This window comes from Tenrec ecaudatus, chromosome 11, assembly GCF_050624435.1.
Source record: "Tenrec ecaudatus isolate mTenEca1 chromosome 11, mTenEca1.hap1, whole genome shotgun sequence".
NCBI classification, from domain to species: domain Eukaryota; kingdom Metazoa; phylum Chordata; class Mammalia; order Afrosoricida; family Tenrecidae; genus Tenrec; species Tenrec ecaudatus.
In genome coordinates, this window is record NC_134540.1 from 67,291,822 (window position 1) to 67,318,176 (window position 26,355).

At 44.2% G+C, this 26,355-nt stretch overlaps 1 pseudogene; it reads right to left on the minus strand.

Moving 5' to 3' along the window:
- Positions 1-21,266: 21,266 nt before the first annotated feature.
- Positions 21,267-22,203, minus strand: LOC142460959 (ribonuclease H2 subunit B pseudogene; annotated as a pseudogene).
- Between the last annotated feature and the right edge of the window lie 4,152 nt (positions 22,204-26,355).

The following is a 26,355-nucleotide window of genomic DNA, read 5'->3' on the forward strand; positions in this document are numbered from 1 at the left end:
AGAAGGTACTTGTGAGTCAGAATCAAGTGGATAGCAAAGGATTGCCCCTTCAGCAAGAATTCCTGGGTGAGATAAACGGTCAAGTGTTGAATGCTAACCAGACAAGTTGGCAGGTCAAACCCACCCAGAACACAGGCTTGGGGATGGACTTTTTTTTTTAATCAGTCACTGGAAACCAGTGGAGCACAGTTCTATCCTGACACACCTGGGAGCACTATGACTCAGTCAACTCAGCAGTATCTGGTAAGATTTATATCTGTCAACAGGTAACACACCACACTACCATGACTCCAAGGACATTTGTGGATCTCAGTTTCCAAGGACATTTGTGGATCTCAGAGTTGAAGGCAAGTGCTTAAGAATGTAATTTCACAATGGTATGATATTTTTGTTCTTTGATGTCTGATACCTGATCCCTTCGACACCTCATGATCACACAGGCTAGTGTGCTTTTTCCATGTGGGTTTTGTTGCTTCTGAGCTAAGTGGCTGCTTGTTTACCTTCAAGTCTTTTAGATAAAATCGCTAAAGACAAATGGGTGCATAAGCAAAAGTGGTGAAGAAAACTGATGGTGCCTGGCTATCAAAAGATATAGTGCCTGGGATCTTAAAGGCTTGAAGGTAAACAAGCAGCCATCTAGCTCAGAAGCACCAAAGCCCACAAAGCAACAAAGAAGCAAAAAAGCAAACCAGCCTGTGTGATCATGAGGTTTTGTGGGGATCAAGTATCGGGCATCAAAGAACAAAAATCAAATCATTGTGAATGAAGGGGAGTGTGGGGGGAAAGCCAGCCCCCCACAACTAATCACAGTTTCAGTAACTGCAATTGTATGGTTGAGATATCAAAGATTATAGTAAAGTCATAGAAAGCACAACAGATAGAAGAGAGATTGAAATAATGGAGTCAGACACAGTTGGTGGTAGCATGCTCACCTCAGCCCTGCTTGGTGGTCCATGTGGAGATGGGAGACCAGAGGGCAGGAGAGAGGGTGAGGGGAACGAGGACAAGGGGAAAGGGAACAGGGGAATGAGGACCAGGGGAGAGAGGACAGGAAAAGCCCCAGGGTGAAAGGGAGGCAAGGGAGAGAGGGAGAGAGGTCTCTTTATTGCTAACCAAGGCTGATATATCTTTAAGGGACATGCAAGTCCCCTAATTACAGGTAAAGACATATGTCACAGGAAGGGGTTACACTATGGCTAATACAGTAATGGGAGGGGGATAACCTAGGGGTACACATGCTATTGGAAGAGGAGGGACTAAGGGTACACATGAGACAAGATGGGCGGATCCTAGATTCAGGATGGCAGCCTAAGTTAGGATGTCACTGAGCAGGTTTGACCTGTTCTCTGGCTCTTCATGGAAAGCATGATCAGTAGGGTATCAACCCCACCTACAGTGAGCCAGTCTGATGGCCACAAGCCTTTAGGAAGAAGTAGCCCATTGTCCTTAATAGCAGGGAGTGAATGCATCTGATCTCCCACCATGTGCTGGCAAACAGCGTCTAATGTTTGGCATATGTTTGGGGGAGACAAAGCTGGGGGGAAAGTCTCTTTATAATTCCACAGGGGAGTTCAGATTGGGGACCCAAGACCCATCTGTAGGCAACTGGACACCACCTTAACAGAAGGGTTGCTGGGAGGAGGCAAGCCAGTCAGGGCGTAGTGTAGCAATGATGAAACATACAACTTTCCTCTTGTTCCTAAATGCTTCCTCCCCGACCCCCCTATCGTGATCCCAATTCTACCTTACAAATCCGGCTAGACCAGAGGATGTACATTGGTACAGATAGGAACTGGAAACACAGGAAATCCAGGACAGATGATCCCTTCAAGACCAGCGGTGAGAGTGGCGATACTGGGAGGGTAAAGAGAGGGTGGGATGGAAAGGGGGAATGGATTACAGGGAACGACATATAACCGCCTCCCTGGGGGATGGACAACAGAAAAGTGGGTGTATGGAGACGTTGGACAGTGTAAGATATGACAAAATAATAGTTGTTTATGAATTGTCAAGGTTTATGAATTATGAATTGTCATGGTTTATGAATTCATGAGGGAGGTGGGGTGGGGAAGAAAGGAAAAAATGGGGAGCTGATGCCAGGGGTTCAAGTGGAGGGCAGATGTTATTAGAATAAGGATGGCAACAAATGTGTACGTGTGCTTGATACAATGGATGGATGGATGGATGGATGGATGGATTGTGAAAAGAGTTGTACAAGCCCCCAATAAAATGATTAAATTTAAAAAAAGAAGTAGGATAAGTGATGGTACCTTGTGAGGATTGTAATGAATGAGGAAAAAAATGGATATAAATGGAATGGAAACTGGTGATCTGCTTTGTACACTTTCATCCCATTCACAATAAAAATGGGAAAATGGGGAGGGAAAAGAAAGATGAATTTTATTTCATGTCTCAGATTCCATGGGCCCAGGTTGTGGCTGAAAGAAGCTCGGGCTAGAGTACGTATGTACTTGATTGGGGTCAAGAGAACTGATCCAATGTATAGGAACATATTTCTTCTGAAAGGCAGACTCAGGGTAGGGGCAGCTAATACATGCTAGTCAAAAGTGGTGGGGTAAGTCAATGTGTCTTCATAGACATCATTTCTAATCCGCCCTCATTGTCTTGTTAAGCTACCCACAAATATCTTGTTCAACTGAAAGCCAAAGTAAGAATGTCCTAGAGAGCTGGCGTGATGCCAGCCCAGGGGTGTAGGCCCACAGCTAGAGTCTCCGCCCAGATCCTGTCATTCCTCACTCATATCCTACATCCTAAATTACTGTTGGGAAGCAAGGCCAATGAACTAACTATCTCTGTAAGAACTCCAGGAGAACTTTCTATTCCTATGTGGTAAAGCATGAAGACTGGCTTATACAAACAATCATAAGGGGAAAAAATCAGTTTCCTATGTGAAAGCCTGTCCTATAATCACGAAGTGCAGCACAATCATGGGAAAGTGATTAGAAACATGGAATGGAGGATGTTATGGGAAAACAACAACAATAATATATAATATATGAGGGTTCAGGGTGGGTGGGAGAAGGAGGGGAGAAAGGGAGCTGATACCGAGGGGTTCAAGAAGAAAGGAAAGTGTATTGAAAATGAGGGCAGTAATTGTGCAATTATGCTTGATCTAATGGAACTATGGATTGTAACATCATCTTTAAGAGCTCCTAGTAAATTGTTTTTTAAAAAAAATTTTTAATCACTGGGAAAGGTAGGGCTGCCAGAGGAAAAGATGGGATGGAGGAAGTAAAGACAGTGAGAGCCAGAGGCTTTGTCTCCCAAATCACTGGATGACTTCATCTTTTCTGAGAACATTCATCTTCTGACAGCTGGAAGCAGATCGCTTCCAGGGCCCCAACTCTTTCATTAGGTGTTGAAAGAGACAATACTGCTCATGGTCTCCAGCCTTTGGCCACCACCATCTGAATCCTAACCTCACCAGCCCTCAGAGATAAAAAGATATTAGATCTTCCATCTCTCTGCTGAATGGGAAGCAGGAATCAAGAACGGTGGGTCAAGGGGATTCCAACCATCCCTTGAGCATCTAGATGCTACAAATCAGCCTGAAGAACCTGGTCATCCAAGGAAGCCATGGAGTCCCTGTTCATGGGAATGTTGACTTCGCATGAGACCTTGGAACAAAGGAAGGACTATCAGGAATTCAGATACATATAGAAATATGTGAAGAGGCTGGGTGGCTCAAGTGGTCTGGGATTGGCTGATAACCTAAGAGTAGATAGTTCAAACCTACCCAGTAACTCTGGATAAAAGTTCCGGTAATGTGTTTCCATAAAAATTATAGCCAAACCCCATCAGACGCGTCCGGTAAACACTCCTAAAGGTCAACAAACAGACCTTGAACTATTTACAGGCTTTTCTCTCTTTTTTTGTCGTTGGTTTTTGTTGTTGTTTTGTTTTGTTTGTTATTGTGCATATTATTATCTCTGCAGGTCTATCTAGATAAGATAGGTGGCATAAACAATCTGGAGGAGAAAACAATGGGACCAACGGTTCCAGGGGGACATGGGAGAGGGGGAAGTGAGGGGAAAAGTAGTGGGTGTTAACAAACCCAGGGACAAGGGAAGAACGAGTGATCCAAAATGAATGGTGAGGAAGGTTTAAGAGGTCTGGTAGGGCTTGATCAAGGGCAGCAGAACAGAAAACAATTACTGAAATCCAAATGAAGGCTGAGCATGACAGTGGGACAAGAGGAAAGTCAAAGGGAACAGAGGGAAGAGCTAGGAAACAGGTCATTTATAGAGGTCTCCATACAGACATGCACATATGTAAATATATTTCTATATGACAAGGGGAAAATGATCTATGTGCATATATTTATAGGTTTAGTATTAAGGTAGCAGATGGACATTGGGACTCTATTCAAGTCCTCCCTCAATGCAAGAACATTTTGTTCTATCAAACTGGCATTCCGTGATGCTCACCTTCCCGACATGATCGCTGAAGAAAAAGCGGGTACATAAGCAAATGTGGTGAAGAAAACTGATGATGTCCGGCTATCAAAAGAGATAGTGCCTGGGATCTTAAAGACTTGAAGATAAACAAGGGGCTATCTAGCTCAGAAGCAAAAAAGCTCACATGGAAGAAGCACACCAGCCTGTATGATCATGAGGTGTTGATAGGATCAGGCATAAGGCATCAAAGAACAAAAAATCATATCATTGTGAATGAGAGGGAGTGTGGAGTAGAGATTCAAACTCCATCTGTAGGCAACTGGACATCCCCTTACAGAAGGGTCTCAGAGAGGAGAGGAGCCAGTCAGGGTGCAGTATACCAATGATGAAATATATAACTTCCCTCTAGTTCTTTAATGCTTCCCCACACCCTCCACTATCATGATCCCAATTGTACCTTACAAATCCGGCTAGACCAGAGTATATACACTGGTGCAGATAAGAGCTGGAAACACAGGCAATCCAGGACAGATAAACCCCTCAGGACCAATAAAGAGAATAGCAATAACAGGAAGGGAATGGAAAGGTGGGGGCAGAAAAGGGGGAACCAATCACAGGTATCTACATATAACCCCCTCCATGGGGGATGGATGACAGAAAAGTGGGTGAAAGGAGATGTCAGACAGTGTGAACATGACAAAATAATAATTTATAAATTATCAAGGGTTCCTGAGGGAGGGGTGGGGGGAGGGAGAGGAAAAAATGAGGAGCTGATACCAAAGACTCAAGTAGAAAGAAAATGTTTTGAATCTGATGATGGCAACAAATGTACAAATGTGCTTGACACAATAGATGGATGGATGGATTGTGCTGAGTTGTATGAGTTGCCAATAAAATGATTTTTTTTAAAAATAACCTCTGACATTCTTTCTAGAACTCATGTGACTGCTTCCCCTGGTGCTGTGTTTATAGAATTGGAATTAATCCCAAAGTGATTACAACTGATTTCAGGGTGTCAGGTGACAGTAGTGATAACACCCAATTGAGCTCTGCCAAACAAGTAAGAAGCTGGAATACAAGGGGGCTGAGGAGGAACTGATCATCAACTAAAGGATTCTCTGGTTTAGTTCCTGATCTGGGAGAGGAATAACTGGGTGAACACAGGTGCTCGGGGAAGCGCCTTCTCAGAAGGTGGCTTAAGCAGAGACTGAAAGGAAGAGAAGGTGCCAATCATGCAACAATCTGAGAAACAGCATGACAGGAAGAGGAAGTTTCTGGTGTGAAGCCCTGAGGTTGGAAGTGGGCTTGACACAAATGAGGCATAGCAAGAAGGTCAAAGTGGGAAAGAACATGGTAAAGAGGGTTGAAGAAAAGGTCCTATAGGCAAGCAAGGAGCAGGTCTCAGGGTGGAGTGGGTGGGGGTGGAGTGGCTTGGTTTGCAAGCGATTGGTCTAAAAAGCTTGGGCTTTATTCTAAGTGTGTCATGGAAAACCAGTGGAGTATCTTAAGCATGGAAGGATTAATCTGATAAATGGTTTTAAAATCTCCTATCACTGTGATGGCCGGAAGGGAGAATGTCAAAAGTGCAAGCAGAAAGACCAGATAAAAACTTGTTGCACAGATAACAAAATCCAAGATCAGAGGAGGGAAAGGTATTATAGCTTACATTCTGGGCACCTGGTTTCCACAAGGCTGTGGAAGACAGTGACAGCCCATAATCCATTTGCAGAGACCCCATGGGAAGTAGTAAGCATGAATCCACTAAGGTAAGTTTAAACAGCAGAACGTGCATAAGGGAAAATGTGCGCAACACACAATTTCCCGGCTGAGGAATAGATTTCCTGGCATGAGCCAGACCAAACCCAATGATTTATGTGTCATCAAAAACAGATGCAGATCGGACCTGTGCTAAAAGGCATCTTCTCAAACGCCCCCCCTTCCCATCCTTTTACGGCCCACAAAGGGGTGGGGGAAGAAAAGCGATGACAATGGTGGGGGGGGGGGGTGTCAGGGCACTAACCAACCCAAGGGGAAGGTATTGTTTATATCTCCACAGGAAAGAGAGACCGAGAGTAGACCTCATTCTGATGTGCCAATCCTTGAGGGCAATGTTCCTGCTCTGGGGTCTTAGAGGCTTGTAGTTAAACAAGTAGGAAAAGGTATCAGAAGTTCAAAACAAGCTACCAAATTGATGTGAAGGGGCGAGGATGTAGTTTTGGAGACCCCAAAACCACCTGTAAGATAATTGGACAGTCCCTCTCAGAAAGGCCACACAGACAGGATGATAAATCCAGAGTGTGGTATAGCACTGATGAACCACATAATGATCCTCTAGTTCTTTAATATTTCCCCCCCTTACTATGGTGGTTTTTATTTGTTTTACCTCATTAATCATGTTAGACCTCTCAGACAAACAAGCTGAGTTGCCTTGGTCCTGGAAATTTCTCTCAGAGCAATCCTCTGCGAAACTCCAAGTGTTACTGTGTTTTGCTTCCAACTCCCTTAAAGTCCTATTGAATTCTCCTAGAAAAGGCTCAGAGGCACCTCAGATGATGGAACATTATTAGGAAGATACTAGAAACTGTTTTAACAAGTAGGTTTCTGAGGATTAAATTTAATAATAACATCCGGGTTTGTAGCATTTGCCAACTTTCAAGATGTAAATCTTCTCATCATGTCTCCTTCACATTAGTGATGTTACTGAATGTGGAGTTGGAAAGTGATGCATGTAGTCAGCTACCTGAACAGTATGAGTAGCTGGCACATATCACTGAGGGAGGTTGGACTGAGAGCTGAGAGAAAAGGACCACCACCATGAGGGCTTTGTGAGCCATACTGCGAAGTTCAAGATTCATTCTAAGATCACTGGGAAACCACTAGATGGTTTTGAGTGGGGGGGGGGGGGAAGTGACTGTACCAGATGTATGCTTCTAAACATCCCCTCAAGTATGAGTGGAGAACAGAAAAGTCGAAGCAAAGAGAAACCACTGAGAAGGCTAGTGCATCTGTGGACTATTAGGTGTCCAAGCATCTATATGGTAAAGAAAGAGAGAGTGAAAAGAATTGGGATATTAATTAGAGTGTAGAACTGATGTACATAATCCTAGATTTAATCTGGCTATGAGGAAAATAGGTAAGATAACCTCTTAAATTTTTCCTAGGAACACCTGGGTCTGCTGAACAATATTGCCCTACAAGATGTCTATGCTCTAGTTCCCAGAATCTTAAAAGAGTTTGTAGCCATGATTAAGGATCTAGAGATGAGATTCCTCTGTTTTATCCAGGTGGGACTAAATGTTAACACAAATCTCCTTGTAAGAAGAAGGTAGGGGGTATTCTTATTCAGAAGAAGACAAGACCATTTGACCACAAAGACTGGGAGTAGAGGAATAGAGTGATGTGGCCACAAGCCAAAGAGTGCTTGCTGGCAGCCAACAGAAGCTGGAAGAGGTAAGGAACAGAGTTTATCCTAGAATCTCCAGATGCAGTGTGGCTTCACTGACACCTTAATTTTAACTCAATGATTTTGGACTTCAGACCTCTAAAACTGTGCAAGAATATATTCCTTTATTTTTTTATTTGGAATTACCTATTTTATGAGAGCAGTCTGATCACACGTGGTCCATGAACATTCAGTAGTGAACCAAATATCATCAGATGTTAAAGGCTGGCCTTCAAACAACGTAACCAATGATACCTCACTTGCCTTTGATCGTGCCGATATAAAACCACAGCCTTGCTTCAGTGGTCACCAAACCATTCAACAGAGCTTCCTTACCTGTGAGCTGTTTGCCTCAACAAGTATGGGCACTATTGACTACATTTCTCAGGCTCTAAATAGCTGCAGGGAGCTCAGCAGGAGGTGGAAAACCAGCTCCCCTGTGGCAGAGTGCCAAACTGTGGTCAATTGAGGCTTCAAATAAGTCACAGCAGTGTTTACCAGCACCGGAGCCTTCTCCACCAAGTTACAGATAAGTCGTGGTTCAAGGAGAGAAAGCCCATGGCCCACTATGGCCAGCTGAATGTCACGTTGACAGTGACATTATTTCTGTTTTCTAAGCCACAAAATTTGTGACATGTTACAACAATCCCACGAAACTAAATCCCTGAGTCAATCTTGGTGTCATTTTCTGGAGTAGGGAAGGCCAGGTGACGAACAGGATTAGAGGAGATGAAAGTTAAGAGATCTCTTTTGCACGTGTTCGCTTTTAGATGCCAATTAGCTATTCAAGTGAAGATGAAAGCAATCGGCTAAGTCCCACCTGAGCTCTGAAAAAGTGCTCAAACTGGAGCTATACACTTAGAAATGGTCCTGATACATGAAGCCAAGGCCAACCTTGAGAAGCGTGAGAGCGGAGGGCAATCCAGAAAAGGCCATTGGGTAGGGAAGCCACAGACAGAGGAAAGTAAAAAGTAAGCCAGAGAAGCGGGTTGTTACAGAAACCGAACTAAGGAAGCGTTTCAAAGAGCAGAAAGTAGTCATGTGTATCCAGGACTGCCGAGCAATGGATGGAGATGAGGACAGAGGAGTGGCCACTGAATTTGTCCAGCTGGAGGTCCACGTGGTCTTGGCATGAAAGTTTCAGAGCAACGGGGAATGCAGAACCATCCCCCCCCCACCCCGGATGAAATGAAGAATGGGTAATATAAACATGGAAGTGAGATAACTTTATATAAATGAGATAATGGGCTAGTTATAAGCAGCAAAATGCGATAACTTGCTGCAAGAGAACTCAGCAAAGTGCGGTGGGGCGGTGCCTGGAGAGGGGCGTGACTCAAGGCAGTTGCTCATCACCAGGGCAGACAGGCAAACATGTCTGCAGTTGCTGGCAGCGACCCAGGAGAGAGGGAGAGGTTGGCGGTGAGCACGAGAGAAGCGGCCTGGGCAGGCTCTGGGAGGTAAGATTCAGAAGAGGCGAGATTACCCTCAGAAACACTTTTTCCACCGTCCTAGAGTGAAAGACTACTAGGCTTGGCACTGAGGTGGAAAGAGCAGGGAGTTCTAGCTGACTACTTTTAATGATCATCACAGTGGGGGCGGCAAGAGGGAACATACAAGCAGCAGAGTCCCAAGTTGAACCCACTTGTTCGTCCTATCCAGTCTTGTCCCTTTTTCTCATGCATTCTCAGTGCATGCAGCATTCTCAGTGCCCTGCACTCCCCGCCGCCCCTTTACCATTCGGACTGCTTCCTCTGACCCTGCTCTGACTCACAATGCCACCTCCCCTAGGGACCATATCCACAATTTAAACCAAGTCTCAAAATCAGGTCCATGGGTGATTAAAAACCGTTTGGACTCAAGTACGGACCTAGTTAGTAGCTGACAATGTGAACTCATTCGTGGCACTGCGGAAGAAAAGTCTGGCAATCTACTGCCAAGAAGATAATTGTCCTAACAAGTCTCTGGAGCAGTTCTATTCGGTAACACATGGGCTACACGAATCCAAATCAAATCAACGGCAACAGGTTGGGATCTTGGTTATTGGGAAATCAACTATTAATCAAAATTAAAACGCTTCTTTGAAATGAAACTATCTCAGTATGACAGGAAAAGTTATTTCTTCTCGAGATGGTAGGAAAGCTCTGACTGTGGACCTGAGCCAGTGATGAATAAAGTGTGGGATTCCCACTTTTAAGTCCCCTGGACTCCGGTGCCGACGCACACCTCACTGGCAGGGCTTAAACCACTGGCCCTCCATCCATCAAAAAGAGCTTTGGATTGTTGCCCAAAGGGAAGAGCACAACTCCCCAGAGCCATTGCCTTCCTCAGCCATCCTTGGACAGGACAAGATCGGAGTAGAATAAAGCCTGTAGAATGTCTGCCTACTTGACATCCATCTGTTTAGCCTTATAAATGAATGCAGCTCAAGCACAGAATCGGCACGTGGGTTTCCCTGTCCAGAGAAGAGGATCAGAAGCATTTTCATCCGCCATCCCAGAGAAAGGTAAGAGAGACAACAGGCCTCTAAGCAAACCATGGGTGGAGCCATATGTCTGAAATATGAATTCTTTTCATCCATAGCTATGTTGAAAATGGAAATGCCTTGAGGCTGACTTAGCAAACGGGAGCTGGGAAATTCTGGTTCCTGCTCTTGCTACTGCTATTACCCGTGAGTAATCGCTCTGAATTCACTTTGTCACCACCAGAGCTCTGCCCTGGCTTCCTTGGGAATTCCCCAACGCTGGAGTTTGCAGTATCTTACTATCATGCTATTTCTAAGGCTGGAAATGGAATATTTGTGAAACTTCCTTTGCAAGAGGAAATGGTGACCTTTAAACATTCATCGAAAGAGGAGGAAGTGGATATTATTAACAAAGTTATAATCTCCCGTGATTGCGTGACCTCAGCGGAGTCCCTGAAAGACAGTAGGGCATGGCACCATAGGTGCCTGATCCTGAGTCCCAGCTACCTTTCTGCCTTACCTTCCATTCTTGGGAGGTCTTGGGTTCCTTTTTCTGAGACCCGAATGTTTAAAATCATTTCAACAAGAATTTAGTAGTCCCTACTCGAGCCTGCTTCCCAAACCTGACCCCAGTTCATTAGCTTCTTACCTCCCTGTGTGAGAAAGAACTTTCTAGCTCTTCACAGGATACGTCTTCCTGGGCCTTGGGCTGCTGCACATCATGGGCTGACGTCCTGTGGGCTCAGTTGTCCAAAAGATCTTCTCCTGACTCCACCCCCTGAACACCCCCACCTGCAGGCTCAGCACTGACTCTCTTCCCTGCCCCCTCCACTCTTCTCTCCTAGAAGGCCCCGCTGCCTGACTCCAAAGCACTTCACCCCATTCTGAAGTGACCTGTGGTATCCCCTGCATCCCTGCAGAATACAATTTCCCAAAGAGAAAGCAACGTCACCTAGAATCAGGCATTTGACGGCTGTCAAGCTTCTCAGCAGCAATGTTGACATCTAGGGGAGAGAAAAAAGAAGTGAAGCCATCTCTTCAGAAATGTGAAGGGAACTCATCGGAGGCTTGGTCGATGTGCACCCTGCAGATGGACTTGGGGCTTCCACTGTCATTGATGGCGTTCTGCAAACCAGGTGTTCACAATCTAATCTCTGATCCCATTCCCTCATTTGGGTTTGGACTATATATTTTTTAAATCCTTGGATCACACAGGCTGGAAGGCTTCTTTCACATGGATTTAATTGATGCCTCAGATGGCTGCTTGTTTGAAAACAAGCCTTTAAGATCACAGGTGATACTCTTTCTGATAGCCGGGACCCATCTAGTTTCTTCGCCACACGTTGCTAGAGCAACCGTATCTTCAGTGAACTCTTTATATGGTTGAGCATGAAGCAGGGCCATGTCGTAAGAACTAATTGTTGTTAGATTGGGGCTAGACTTAAGTGCAAGCCCAAATCCATTCATATATCTATGATTTATATATGTCTCTGGTTCACCTTAGAGACAACATTGTCGTTTTATGTTACAGAAAATTATCAATCATCTCCTGCTGAAGTTAACTCTATTAAAATAATAATAAAGTAATTAATTTAGCCAATGGTATAGAATTAAAAGCACTGCTGAGAAAATGAAATTCTACAAGTACAGGCCAGTTATAAACTGCAACATAGGAATTGTTGATTGGACAGATTAAATTCTTAAGTGACCGGATACTATTTACGCAAATAATGGGGGATGGTGATGGGTAAAACTTTCAATAATATTCATTGAAAGTGGCAGAACCATGCCCACCAGATTGATACGTGTCATAATAAAAGCAAGAAGAGCATTAAGATATTAAGTATATGACAGTCCCAGCCCACCATTCTTTGGGGTGCCCTCAAGGCAAGAGATTTGAACCAAAGTCCAGGGAGTGAGCACCTGTTCTGTACCTTGGAACAGACAGAGTCAAGGATGTGGATAGCCTGTTATCAAACAGAAAGCATGGTAAAGCCAACTATGCTAGATAGAGCTAGGCTACTGTGTAATAGCTTATCATTTGATTACCCTTTTGACACATTATAAAATTGCTTCAGTTTGGAAAAAAAATGAAGGGGAAATTCACATGGATTAAGCTTCCAGGAAATACCTTCTGACTATAGACCAGGGATGTGACAAGCCTATCATCATTCAGAGTGCATTGGAAAGTGGATTGTTGCAGATGTCCAAAAAAAAAAATCACAGTGAAAAAATAGTCACTGCCATGGATGACCCTATAGGACAGGATAGAACTGCCCCTGTGAATTTCAGAGACTGTAACTCTTTACAGGAGTAGAAAGGCAGCTGGTGGTATTGAACTGCTGACCTTGAAGATCACAGCCGAGCAGCACCACGACACCACCAGGGGTCCTGCAGATGTAGTTATATTAATGTAACACTTTATCACTTGATCCCTATTTTGACCTATTTTTAATTTTTTTCTAGTTTTTCAGTATTTTCTTTGCAACTGAGGATTTTCTTTGTTTTACTTTGTTGCTGTTGTTAGTTTTTTGTGAGTTCCTTTGGGTATTTTTTGTGTGTATATTTTTTCTGTTTATGAAATCCAAGATAGGTAAATCTATAGAGACCATCACTGGGTTAATGGTTTCTTGGGGGGGGGGGGGGGCGGTGTCAGGGAGGTAAGGGGGACTGGGGAACTAATAATGGTGAGTACAAGAAAGAAGAAAATGTTCTAAATTTGTGGGGATGGTTGTGCACCTCTTCTTGATATGATTGAACCATTTAATCATATGATATGTGAATGTTGTGCTAATAAAACTCTATAAATAAATAAATTAAGCGTGAAAGGGAATTATTCCCAACATAAAATTATATATTCAGACAAAATATCAATCAAGTGGCAGGGTAGAATTAAGGCATTTTCAGATAAGCCAGTTATTTAAAAATGTTCATCCATGTACATCTTTTCCCAATAAGCCACCGGTGAAACGAGAAACGTCGATGATGACAGAGAAGCATCCTGAGAAGCCAGCAGGGGAAGACCCAGGGCGGGAGTGAGGCGACAGGAGAGACCAACACGAGCTGTGCACGCCAGTCATGGAAGCCACTGAGACAAACTGGAGCAGTTCCGAAAACTATGAGAATTTTTTTGGTAATATTTTTTAATTGCTTCATGCATTCAAATATCCTGAGATTTGAAAATACAAGGAAATTCTATATTTGAATGAATGGCAATCAGAGGTAGATGTCCTGTGAAGCTAGTTAAGTTTAAAGTTCAGGACCCTTCACCTGCAAAGGCTCTTTGCGAGGTCCTGCTTCACTGTGGCTATGCACTGTGCTGCGGTCCCAGGGTCAGCAGTTCAAACCACCGGTCACACTCCTCTGAAGAAAGACAGGGTTTTTACTTCTGTAAAGAGTTATAGTCTCAGGAATCCATAGGTGCAATTCAACCGTGTCCTACAGGTTCTCCATAGGTCAGCATCAACGGGGTGTCGGTGAGTTTGGTTTGGGCTTGGTACCTATTTTATCCCAATTATGGCAGCACTGTTGAGTAAGCATTGGGCTGGTCGGTAGAATGCCAGATGCTCAAATCCACGAGCCCCTCAGAAGCAGGGAGGAGCTACCTGCTCCTACAGCCTCGCAAGCACTGTAGAGCTACGAGTCTGAACTGGCGAAAGAGGCAGTGTGGGTACCTATTTTGTATTTGTCATGTTTCAATCATTTTCTCTATGAGGCTTGCCAACAGAAGAGGTATCTATCCCTGGTGATAAGCATATAAAAAACTAAAAAGTGAAAGAGATGGGGGGAGATACTTATTAGCTCATGGGAAAATAAAACCTTTCCTGGAAAGGAAAGGTCCGTGGTTTGCCAAATAGTTCAGCTCTGAACAGCATCGATCATGCATCATTGCATAAACACTGATGACTGATTTAAGAAAATTATATCAGGAGGGCAGTCTCAGATGTTGCAAGCGGTTAAGCTACTAGCCCAAAGGTTGGCAGTTCAAGCCCACCCAGAGGCAACACCAAAGGAAGGCTGGCAACCAACAAGCTTCTGGAAGGCAAACTTGGGCCACCCTAGGAAGCAGTTCTCCGCAGACAAAGGAGGGATCCTGACGCGTCAGAGCCAACCGGACGGCGTGGAACAATCACAAAATGTATGTTCCTTAGGAGGAGGGTGCCACAGGGAAGTGGGGGGAGACTGGAATGAGGAATAAGAAAAACTAAACATTCTTATCTTCAACCTAGGAAGACAAGTGTTAACCCATAAAATGAACATCTCAAAGAGCAGCAAGGCCAGTCAATCATTAAGAAAAACAATAGATTATATACCAAACGGGGAGGAAGAGATGGGGAAAGAGGGTGGGAGCTGACTGATGGGGAAGGCAGAGGAGCTGAACACGGGTAGCAAAATGAATGGACTGTTGGCCTGACTTAATCATACAATGATAGACCTGTGAGATATATATATATAGATATAGATATATATGTTTAATCAAATTTGAAAAGAAAAGAAAAGCAGTCGCATTTTTTGTAATTAAAATACATTTCAAAGAAATAAATACATTTCCAGGTGAGGCTACCGATTCCAAAACAAAACTTGAAACTTATATCAAAATTAAAACTTCAACCCCACAGGTATGCATACTCAGGAAAATGGCGATTCAAGAGCAAGGCTGCACCATTCGCCCATGTGGGGGTGGGGGGTGGAAGGAAGCGCAGCAAAATCCAAGGGTTATTGGTTTAGGGAAATGGTTTCACTGTGCAGTGCTTTCAATGGATCCGGATGTTTGGGGAGGGAAAAAAACCTTGAGGATTAAGGCGAGGGGTGAGGAGGAAAATCAACAATCTCGCACACCATTCCAAGTTTCTCCCCTTGCCCTAGCCAAGCCTGGCCTACTGCTCTGGGGTGGAGACCATATGGTATCTGTTCCCTCTCTCGCCTCTCGCCTCTGCCCCCTCCGTTGCTGTCTCATGTGGATGCTAGGAAGAAGAACTGGGAAATGGCCAATGCCCAGGCTCCCCTGTGGGATGGGAGTGCCCGCTGAAGCTGGACCATGTCCACGATCTGGGTACAGCCCGTTCAGGCATGTCTGATGATTTGGTGGGACAAGCAGCAGGAAGTCATTCATTGGCATGAGCTGATCTGTAAGCGGGGGTGGGGAGAGTGTGCAGAGCTTGGATCAGGAGGTGACACAACGGTGTGGCATGTCTCCTTAGTGGTCTTTCTGTTGCAGCACACAAAGGCCAGGAGGAAGGGGGCAGAGGCCATCCTGCCATCCGATTCTGTGAGGCAGGCTGCCCAGGACAAAGCGGAGGTCTACATGTGAACGTTTTCTCCTGCACTGACAGGAAGCTGTGGCGCCTTTTACATGAATACAGAGAGAGATGGGGGGAGGGAGGTCCACTTGCCTTCCACTTCCTACGTCAGCAGAGCCAGCCCTCTGGCATAAGCATCAATATCTCCTTTTGGTCAATGGCAGCAGAGCCAGTGCTGGTGGCCTCCCACCAGCTTCGGGGGCGGCTCCCCGCAACAGGAGGAGCGGTGCCAGGTGGGGACTCTGGTTCTGGGTCCATGTGAGCTACCTTCCAAGGACTCTAAGACATGCAGGAAGCTTGGTCAAAGGTCACAGGAGCCAAAGAAACAGAAATATTCCTGTTACTCAGATTCCCTTCTACCCACACAAGTATGAGGTCCAGAAAGTCTGCATTCTTCTATCTCTTTTTGTTTTTCTATTTATAACTTTGAAAGCAAGTGTATTGATAGATGGTGATAATGAACGATGCGTACATATAATACAACACAATGCAATACATCATACAATATGAGAACTTGGGCATGTAGATACACCAGAGAAACGACTGATCTAATCAAGATCACGAACGGGTCCAATGCTGCCAAAGGTGTCCTGCCCCAATCCCAGACAACTACTGGGGGTTCTTGTCCCTTTAGATTCACTTGCACGTTCTAGAATTTTGTATAAGTGAAACAATATGGTGTGTTCTTTTTGTGTACACACTTTTGGGGGGAAATTAAGACTTGCCTGTGTTTTTGTGTGTAGCAAGAGGCAACTCTTTTCTTCTTGCTGAGCACTCTCCCATTGTAGGGTCTACCATGGCTTGTTTTGGCGTTCACTTGTTGGTACCATTTGGGTGGTTTCAGTTTGCAGCAACTAACCCAATTGCGCGTTCCTGTACTGCTTTTTGTATACATATATGCTTTTAGTTCTCTTGGGTAAATAAATAAATGGGAATAGAATAGAATGACTGGGTCAACTTTTTAAGAAATTGCCCAGTTGTTTCCTAAAGTGGTTATACTATTTTATGTTGCCAGAAGTAGTCCTGCATATGAAAGCTCTAGTTCTTCCAATCTCCCCAACGCTCGGTGTGGGCTGTCTTCTTTCTGGGACATTGGAATGGGTGTTTCAAAAGGTTCGCAGAGTGTCGGGTTACATTTGTATCCTCGTTGGCTCCCACAGCAATGTTATGCATACAGGAAATACTTGTTTCTTGATAGGTCAGTGCTTACAGTAAATGGAATTAGATACAAATTGGAAATTCCACCGGGCAAACTGCCTAATCAAAGATCAAGTACACAGCAACAGGGAAGCACAGAAGACGAAAAGGATTGTTGTGCCGAGCTAATTTGGGCCCTTGCTGTGGCCTGTCACCTACTCAAACCTGAACTTGTAACCATGGGCAGCTCACATAACTTCCTAGGGGCTAAATTTTCGTATTTTGAAATGAGAACATTGTAATAGCCAACTTTCAAAGGTTTGTGGAAGATCAAAATTTTGTCAGTGAAGAGAATCTCGCTTTACTACATTACAAAAATCACATTTTATGAGAGAAGCAAATTCCCAAATAGTTTAAGTACACCAGATGCAGAGGAAGGACATGTCATTCTTTTTTAGTCCTATGTATTTGTCAGGAAATTCACATTGCATTTGATGTTTACATCTATTTTGTGAGGAAATTATAGTTACTCCCAAACAAATAAACGGGAAACTTCAATTCTGATCCCAAAGCCCAGGTTCATTTTACTACAGTAAGAAATGATGGAACTAGTTCCCTACAGATGCATTAACCGCTCAAGGCCCCACATCTGTGTACTTCTCTCCCCCAAACCACACAGGTGTACAGTAGAAGTTACTGCGTATTGCCAACACGAGGGAGCATTTGAACTCAGCGATCAGCTCCTAAGTGCTACAGGGAAGCAGCGACAAGTACGTATTACCGTGACCAACCCCAGTTGCCGCCAAGTTAACTCCTATTCCTGGTGACCCCGTGTGGGCAGAATAAAACAGGGTTCCACAGGGTTTCAGCGGTAGGTTTACACGTAATGGGAGTGCTTAATTTTTGTTTGTTTGTTTCATGAGATCACTGGAGCAAGAAGTGTCAAATTACGCTTAAGAGAGATTTATATTAAGATAAAGTCAATGTGGTGGCATGCTAGTTAAAGCACTCAGCTGCCAACCCGAAGTCTGGTGCTTCAAACCCACCAGTTACTCGACTGGGAAAGATGTAACCCTCTGCTTCGTAAAGAACCCAGCCTTGGGTGAAGGGAGACGTCGGACAGTGTAAGATATGACATAATAATTCATAAATTATCAAGGGTTCATGAGGGAAGGGGAGCGGGGAGGGAGGGGAATGAGGAACTGATATCAAGGCCTCAAGTAGAAAGCCAATGGTTTGAGAATGATGATGGAAACAGATGTACAAATGTACTTGACACAATGGATGGATGGATTGTGATAAGAGTTGTACGAACTCCCAACAAAATGATTTTTTTTTATTTACAAATTTTAAAAAAAGAACCCAGCCTTGAAATCTCTATATGGGGCCATTCAAGCCAGTCCTTCAGGATGGCCATGAGTTACAGCTGACTCAACGGCACACAGCAGGCGCAACTCAAGTACACCATAACGGAGTCACAGGAACTTTGGTCTGTCTCGGCTATCATTGTGAGGGCTGGGCAGGAAGAGTTCCCAAACTAATAAGTAATGCTGAATACTTATTATGAAAACTATTTCCTTTTTTTAAAATCATTTTATTGGAGGCTCATACAACTCATCACAATCCATACGTACATCCACTGTGTCAAGTACATTTGTACATTTGTTGCCATCATCATTCTTAAAAACATTTGCCTTCTATCTGAGCCCTTGTTATCAGCTCCTCATTTTCCCCTCCCTCCCCCACCTTCCTTCCCCCACAAACCCTTGATAATTTATAAATTATTATTTTTTTGTGTGTCTTACACTGTCTGATGTCTTATGGGAATTTTTTAAAATAAAGAAAACCACAGAGAAGAAAACAAAAAACATCCGTAATCCCATGCTGCAATATTATCCCTGGTGACATATTGGGATACATTTTTAGAAAATGACATATGTAAATTAAAGTGGCAAAGAACCTTTTTGCTTTTTCTGTGTCTATGAATTTATATTATTATTTTATGAACAGTTCTTAAAAGTATAAGAAACAGTTGAATATCCTTCATTTTTAAAAAGTATAAATCATTCACAAGACATTAAGAACATTTGTAGTTTTCTTTTTAACTTTTTACGATGGCTTGAGTGAGTGTTAACAGAGCCATTTGGGTTACTGGTTTTCCATTCAACAATGTGTACACATTTTGTGTTGTGACATTGATTGCAATCAATCAGTGCAACAGCACCCTGCCCTCTCCATTACTGAATCCCTGGTTTTGGTTTGTCTGTCTTGCCTGCCTCTTTCTGCTTTCTGACCTTTTGTTTTTAGATCTCGCATGGTTGACTGTCCTGAGAAATGCCTTCCTCCTTGGTACAGTTATTCATTTCATGGGCCTGCCTATTGGTGACTGAGGAGTGTTTTCTTCAGTTATCGCGGCTGGAGAAACTCTGAGCGTGTCCTCCCCTTTTGGTTTTCCAACTCCCAGTCTTTGCACATTCCGTTTAAAGTCCTCGTCTTCTCGAGCTGGCCACTGAGATGTGCTCGGCTTTCCGAGGTCGCCATTCCCTTCTTTGACTAGCTGCTCTACATTCAAGAGCCATCTCCAGCGCCCCGCCGACATCCATTCTGAGCTTCTCTCTCCTTCCTGTACTTTTATTTATTTTTTTTCTTCCTCTTTCTTTTTTTTTTAATCTTTTTATTGGGGCTCATAAGGCTCTTATCACAATCTGTACATACATCAAATGAGCAAAGCACCCTTATACATTCGTTGCACTCGTCACTCTCATAATTCACCTTCCACTTGGGTTCCTGGAATCAGCTCGGTTTCCCTTTTTTTCCCCCCATCCCCCTCCCTCCCCGATCCCACCCCTGGTCCCTTGATAGTTTATAAATAATTATTATATCTTATCTTACACTCCCCGGCGTCTCCCCTCACCCGCCTCCCCCTTGCCAATCTCCCAGAGAGGAGGTTACACATAGATCTCCGAGATCGGTTCTCCCTTTCTACATGCCCTTCCCTCCTGGTGTCGCCACTCCCACCGCTGGTGTTGAAGGGTTCGTCTGTCCTAGATTCCCTGTGCCTCCAGATCCCCACTGCACCGCTGTACATCCTCTGGTACAACCAGGTCCGCAAGGCAAGGTAGGATTGGGGTCATGATGATTGGAGGGGGGAGGAAGCGTTCAGGAACTAGAGGAAGGTTTTGAGTTTCGGGGGCAATAGATTTATATGCATATATTTATAGGTTCAGTAGTAGGGTAGCAGATGGACATTGGGCCTCCTCATGCATAATCCCCTAATACAATAGCACCTCGCCCTGCTAAGCAGCCATTGCAGGATACCCATCTTCCCGACATGATCACTGAAGACAGCCGTGTGTGTAAGCAAATGTGGTGAAGAAAGCTGATGGTGCCCGGCTATCAAAAAAAGATATAGCGTCTGGGGTCTTAAAGGCTTGAAGGCAAATAAGCGGCCATCTAGCTCAGAAGCAACAAAGCCCACAAAGAAGCACACAGCCTAAGCGAATACAAGGTGTTGAATGGACCATGTAGCAGATACAAAAGAACAAAAACAATCATTGTGTGATCACCTTCCTCACATAATGGCTGAAGACGAAAGTGTGCATAAGCAAGTGTGGTGAAGAAGGCTGATGGTGCCCGGCTACTGAGAGATATAGCGTCTGGGGACTTAAAGGCTTGAAAGCAAACAAGCGGCCATCTAGCCCAGAAGCAACCGAGCCCACACGGAAGCAGCACACCAACATAGGTGACCATGAAGGACATAGGAGACCAGGTCTCCAACAACAAAGGTGGGGTGGGGGTGAGAATCACATCACCGTGAAAGAGGGGGAGTGCATGATGGGGACCCAATGCCCACCTGTAGAGAGCTGAACACCCCTTCCAGAGGGGTAGTGAGGAGGAGATGGGCCACTCAGGGTTCAGTGTAACAACAATGAAACTCAAAACCTTCTTCCTGTCCTTTTAATCTGCTTTTGCTTCCTTTAAGGGGAGCCCTGGTGGCGTAATGGTTAGGAGTTGGGCTGCTGCAAGGTCAGCAGTTCAAAACTCCCAGCCAGCTCCTAGGGAGAAACACGAGGTTCTCTACTCCCATAAAGAGTCCCAGACTTGGAAATCCATGGGGCAGGTCCTATAGGCTTGCTATGAATCCGAATTGGTTTGATGGCAGTGAGTTTTTCTTTCTTTTTTGAAAGGCTGTCATATTTTATTGAGGGACTCGGCTGCTTATTCTATCCTCGTGATTACGCTTCCCCATGTCGAACAAGACTCCAAAGGCCACCGGCCATACAATTACACAATTGCTTTTGCATATCCAGGAACATAAAAATAAAATACAGAGATTGTTCAACTGAATATGAAAATTGCGCGTTAGCTTATTTGTGGACATTTTTTTTGGCTCTATCTTCCAAAAGTGGCCATTAAGGATCAGGAAGTACTGTGGTGTGGAGGACGAGAGAAAGCAGGACATGTTAAAAAGCAAAAGCAAAGCGTTTCTAGATGTTATTTTCAAAGTTTCAAATCTTTCTCTTCATCCCACTCTTGTCGACTTTAGCCAAAGCCTTCCGTGCCGCAGTCAGTTTGCTATTTTTCTTTTCTGTCTTCAAATCTTTAGTTTTAAACTTAGTATAATCTTCTTTTGCTTCTACAGGCTCATCAGACAATTTTATTTTCTTTGATGGAGGGCTGGACAATAAAGCCGAAGGTTCTGGAAGCTTTAAATATTTAGATAAGTCATCACTTAATTCTTTAGGAATGTAGTCAGATATCAAACCATGGGCATAACGAATACAATCCTCTTCCTTATCACTGGATACTTGGTCACCTGAGAAACATGCAGACTGGACTCGGGCACCGACATTTATGTTATGGGTTTTTAAGGCTGCTGAAGTATTGCTTCAGCTTTTTTTCTAGCCACTTCAATGTCTTCTCTTTATTGTACTTGTAATATTTTCTGCTGTTTATTTCTTTTTCCTCTGTCACATGGTGAAGTGACTTCTCAAGTTCAGGAAGTTTCAGCAACAAGATGCAATTTGGAAATATATCATCCACCACAACTTGATCCAGTGGCTGGGAATTTACCCTCTTTATCAGCTTTTATAAGATAGTGGAGAACCAGAAATAAAGGATCCACTGCTGTGGCAAAATGTAGATGGCCTTCTGACTGAACTGACTGGTTTATGAACCAAGAATGGCATTTCTCCTTGAAGACTTTTATTTCAAACAGCTTCTGTAGATCTAGATCAAACAAGTACATGGCTCCTTCCCCTGAACACGGATTAACCAGTTTCACAAAGAGAAGGCCACATTTCATCTTCTCTGAAGTATCTTTCAAATATTCTGGCAGCAGGAACACGTGCTGGCGGGCGCGCGGCGCGGCGGCCCGGGCGGCGGCAACGGTCATGCTGCCCGCGGGCTCCCGGCACTCTGCAGCGCGAGCTCGGCCCGCGGGCTCCCGGCACTCTGCAGCGCGAGCTCGGCCCGCGGGCTCCGGACGCGCTCCGCCAACCCGGCTCCCGGCGGCGGGAAAGGGCGCGGGCGGGGGCTGTTCCGGCGGCGCGCGCGCCAAGGGCCGGGGAGCGGCGGGGGCGGCCCGAGCCCCGATTTCGCTCCGTCCTCGGGGCCAGCCAGCCGCGGGTCTGCACGACGTCCCTGCTGAACATTTTAAATGCAGCCGCCGGGCTCCCCTCCGCGCCGCGGCCGCGAGTTTTGCTTTCTTCATGCAGAATGGCCTTGATGTCATCCCAGAGCTCATCTGGCCTCCTGTCATCATTAGTGTTCAGTGCATCAAATCTATTCTGGAGATGAACTCTAAATTAAGGTGCATACTCAAAATCATTATTTTGACGCTCACAGACTTATTTTAATTTTCTACAACTTCAGTTTTCACTTGCAATGTGAGCAATGGGTGGTCTGTTCTATCGTGGCCCCCTGGCCTTGTTCTGACTGGTGATATTGAGCTTCTCCACTTTCTTTGTCCACAGAGATCATTAATTTGATTCCCGTGTATTCTGTCTTGTTAGGTCCATGCATGTAGTCGCTTTCTGTGCTGTTTTTAAAAATGTATCTGTAAGGAATAAGCAGTCTTGCAAAATTCTATCCTGTGAATACCAGCTTCATGTCTACCACCCAGGCCATATGTTCCAGTCACTCTTCCTTCCTCTCCCAACTTTTTCATTCCAATTGTCAGTAATTATCAACACATCTTGATTGCATATTTGATCAATTTCAAACTGCAGAAATTGGTAAACATTCCTATTTCTTCATCTTTGGCAATGGTCATGAGCATAATTTTGATTCATCTAGACCCTCTGTAGGGTGTCCGAGGCTGTAAACCTTTACAGGAGCAGATAGCCTGCACTGTCTCCCATGGAGAAACTGGTGGGTTTGAAGCACCAACCTTGTGGTTGGTAGTCCAATACTTACCAGCAGTGCCACCAAGGCTCTGTATTTCAATAATAGCTTTGTGGGCATATGAATATTCTTCTATCACTGGTAGTGTTCTACTTCAGGATAGATCTTGAGATGTTCTTTTTTTACAATGAATGTAACACCATTTCCCCCCTCAGTTTTTCATCTCCAGAATAGTTGGCCATCTGGATGTTCTGTTCAAAATCTCCAATACCGGTTTATTTCAGCTCACTAATGCCTAGATTGTGCATTTTTTCATGCATTCCATTTCCTTTCTGATGACTTCCAATTGTCCTAGTCTTACGTAGCAAATTTCGCATTCCAATTGTTCATGGAAATTTGCAGCTGTTCTTATTTTAAGTCACGCGACGTCAGCAAACATAGGTGTTCAATGACACAAGATTCATTGAGAACTGATGGTAGGAACACGCAACTCATTGTGCCACAAAGATAGGTCTATGGCCAACCACCTCAGTGGGAGCATATGAGTAAAACCAGTGGTCTTGAAGGAAGAATCCAGGCTGCACTGAAAGCAGGCTTAACAAACAAGCTTCTGGACTTGAGGGAATATCTATTGAGATGTTTCAGCAAACAGGCAGTCCTGGAGAGGCACACACAGGGGTGGCAAGAAATTTAGAAGCGAGCTGCTTGACCATCGGACTGGAAGAGATCTATATTTATACCCTTTCCCCTAAAAAGATAATCCAACAAACTATGGAAATCATCATAATATCACTAATATCACAGGAGCACTTTGATGTTGTGTGTTAGACTGGAGTCATTAACCACAGGGTCAGTGGTTCAAACCCACTCCACAGAAGAAAAATAAGCTGTCTGCTCCCATAAAGATTTAATCTCAGACATGACTGCTGGGTGCTAGCCCTCCTGAAGAGATTCCTGAAGGTCTCAGTAGTCTAGCAAACTGTGGTGAAGAAAGCAGATGGTGCCCAGCTACCTGAATAGCATCTGGGGTCTTAGAGACTTGTCTTCAGACAAACAGCTATCTAAGTGACATGTCAACTAAGCCCACATGGAAGAAGCACACCAACTTGTGTGAGCCAAAGATTGTAAATAATACAATTCAAATTTGAAGGAGGGAATAGTATCAGAGCTTAGATTCTGATCACTCAGTTTTCAGAAGGCTACGGATGACAGTGGAAGCCCAAATCCATTTGCAGGGTTCTCACAAGGATTAAACCTCCGGTGAATCCCCTCTAACATAAAGCAGGGAGATGAATAGCATTGCTATCATACGGACGGGTCACTGTGAAGCTAACTATGACAAGTCCAAGTGGGTTAAAATGTAATGCCTTATCACTTGATCTCTGATTGACCCATTCTAAAGTTTCCAACTTTTAATATTTTTTGCTTCTTTTTCTTTACTAAAGTTATCTATGTTTTGTCTAATCACTGTTGTTGGGTTTTGTTTTGGTTGGATTTTTGTTTGCTTCCTGTCTGTGTTTTATATGATTTTCTGTGTATAAAATCCAACATAGGGAGATCTATAGAGACAGTAACCCGATTGGTAACTGCCTAGGGGCATGGCAGGGGAAGACAGAAGGAAATGGGAAGCTAACAAAGAAAACAAGAAGACCACTCATCACAATGAAGGGCACAGAACCACACACCCACCCAAGGGGAAGAACAACAGACACCAGAGGGGAAGGGAGACAGTGGTTGGGGTGAGATTTGAAAATAATTAACTATCTGCAATCTATCAAGGGGCTATGAGGGTTGAGAGGGGGTAGGGGGAAAAAAGAGGAGCTGATCCAAGGGCTCAATGGAAGCTGTCCAGAAAAGAACAATGGAATATGTGTATGAATATGCTGGATATAATTAATGTATGGATTGTAACAAGAGTTGTAAGAGCCTCCAATAAAATGATTTTTTAAGAATTTTACATTTAAAGACAAAAAAGAATACAAGAAGATGATGTTCTGAAATTGATGACGGGGATGATGGCTCAAATCTTTCTAATGTGATTGAGTGATTAAATTGTATTATATGTGAAATGCATGCCAATAAATCCATTTTTAATTTGATCTCAGAAACCATATATAGGGTCACTGTGAGTCAAATTCATTACAATCACAGGCAAGTAAAATTTTTGCTGATAATTCAAAAGTGGTTGCAGCAGTACATCAAGTCTAGTCTCTTTTTTTACCAGAAATTCAATCTCGAGTCACAAGAGGTGTAGAATGCGAGAGATCGCATGCTATTGGCTAGACAAAAGCGTTTGATTATGTGAGTCATAACAAGCTTGGCTTGCGAGAAGTACAGCTCCTGTGCTGCTGAGACGGTCAGCCTGTGTCTCACACACGTGGGCACATTCCAGGGTCCTCTCGGCACTGGTCCTGGAGAAGAGTGCCTGCTTAGTAATCGCGGCTCGGCAAGGAGGAGCTCGACCCCCAGGAAGCGTAGTGAAGGGCGGCCGCAGACAAGGCTGGAGGCTAACAGCGGACCGGGGTGGGTTTGGTTCTGTTGGGTCACGATGAGTCAGATCTGACTGGGGGCACCTAACAACTACAACCGCGTTGTCGCTAAATAGAGTAGCAGAAATCTTACAAATCTTGTTGAGGGTCTTCAACCGAGTAGTATAAACCTTACCAGTGAAAAGACCTTTGGGCCCTGAATTCCACTTTTAAGAATTTCTTCTGAAGATAACTTTTGACAGATGATGTCAGTGTTTCTACTTGTGGCGTCATGCTCAGATGACCTTGGCCATCTCAAATATGTGCCTTTATTTTCTTCAGGTAATGGTTTTGGGAGAGAGGGTTGTTTTGGGGTTTTTTTTTTTAGGTTTATGTCTTTATTTCATTTGGAATCTAACATGGCTCAAAGGGAGAAAACATGTAAACTTGGCTTCTTTCTTTTTACAAATGACTATCTGGTTCTCGGACCCCACTCTTTCCCTTCTGGTTTTAAAGGGTAGAATATTTGCGTTGGCATGGATGCCACTTCCTTGCCAACTCCACTCAAAGAAACCCGGAGCCGAGAGTCACAAGAGCCCACTGGCTTTATCGCTCCTACTTTGAGACAGTGGACACAGCACTGGCCCTGACTCCACTCGGGCTTCCCTGACCTTCTGACCCTCTGCAGAGTCCAGTTCTATAAGACCTTCAAACAAAGCAGAACTAACTAGTGAAGAATCTGGGAAATGTGTATCTATTCCGGTAAGCTCATCTCCTATAATAA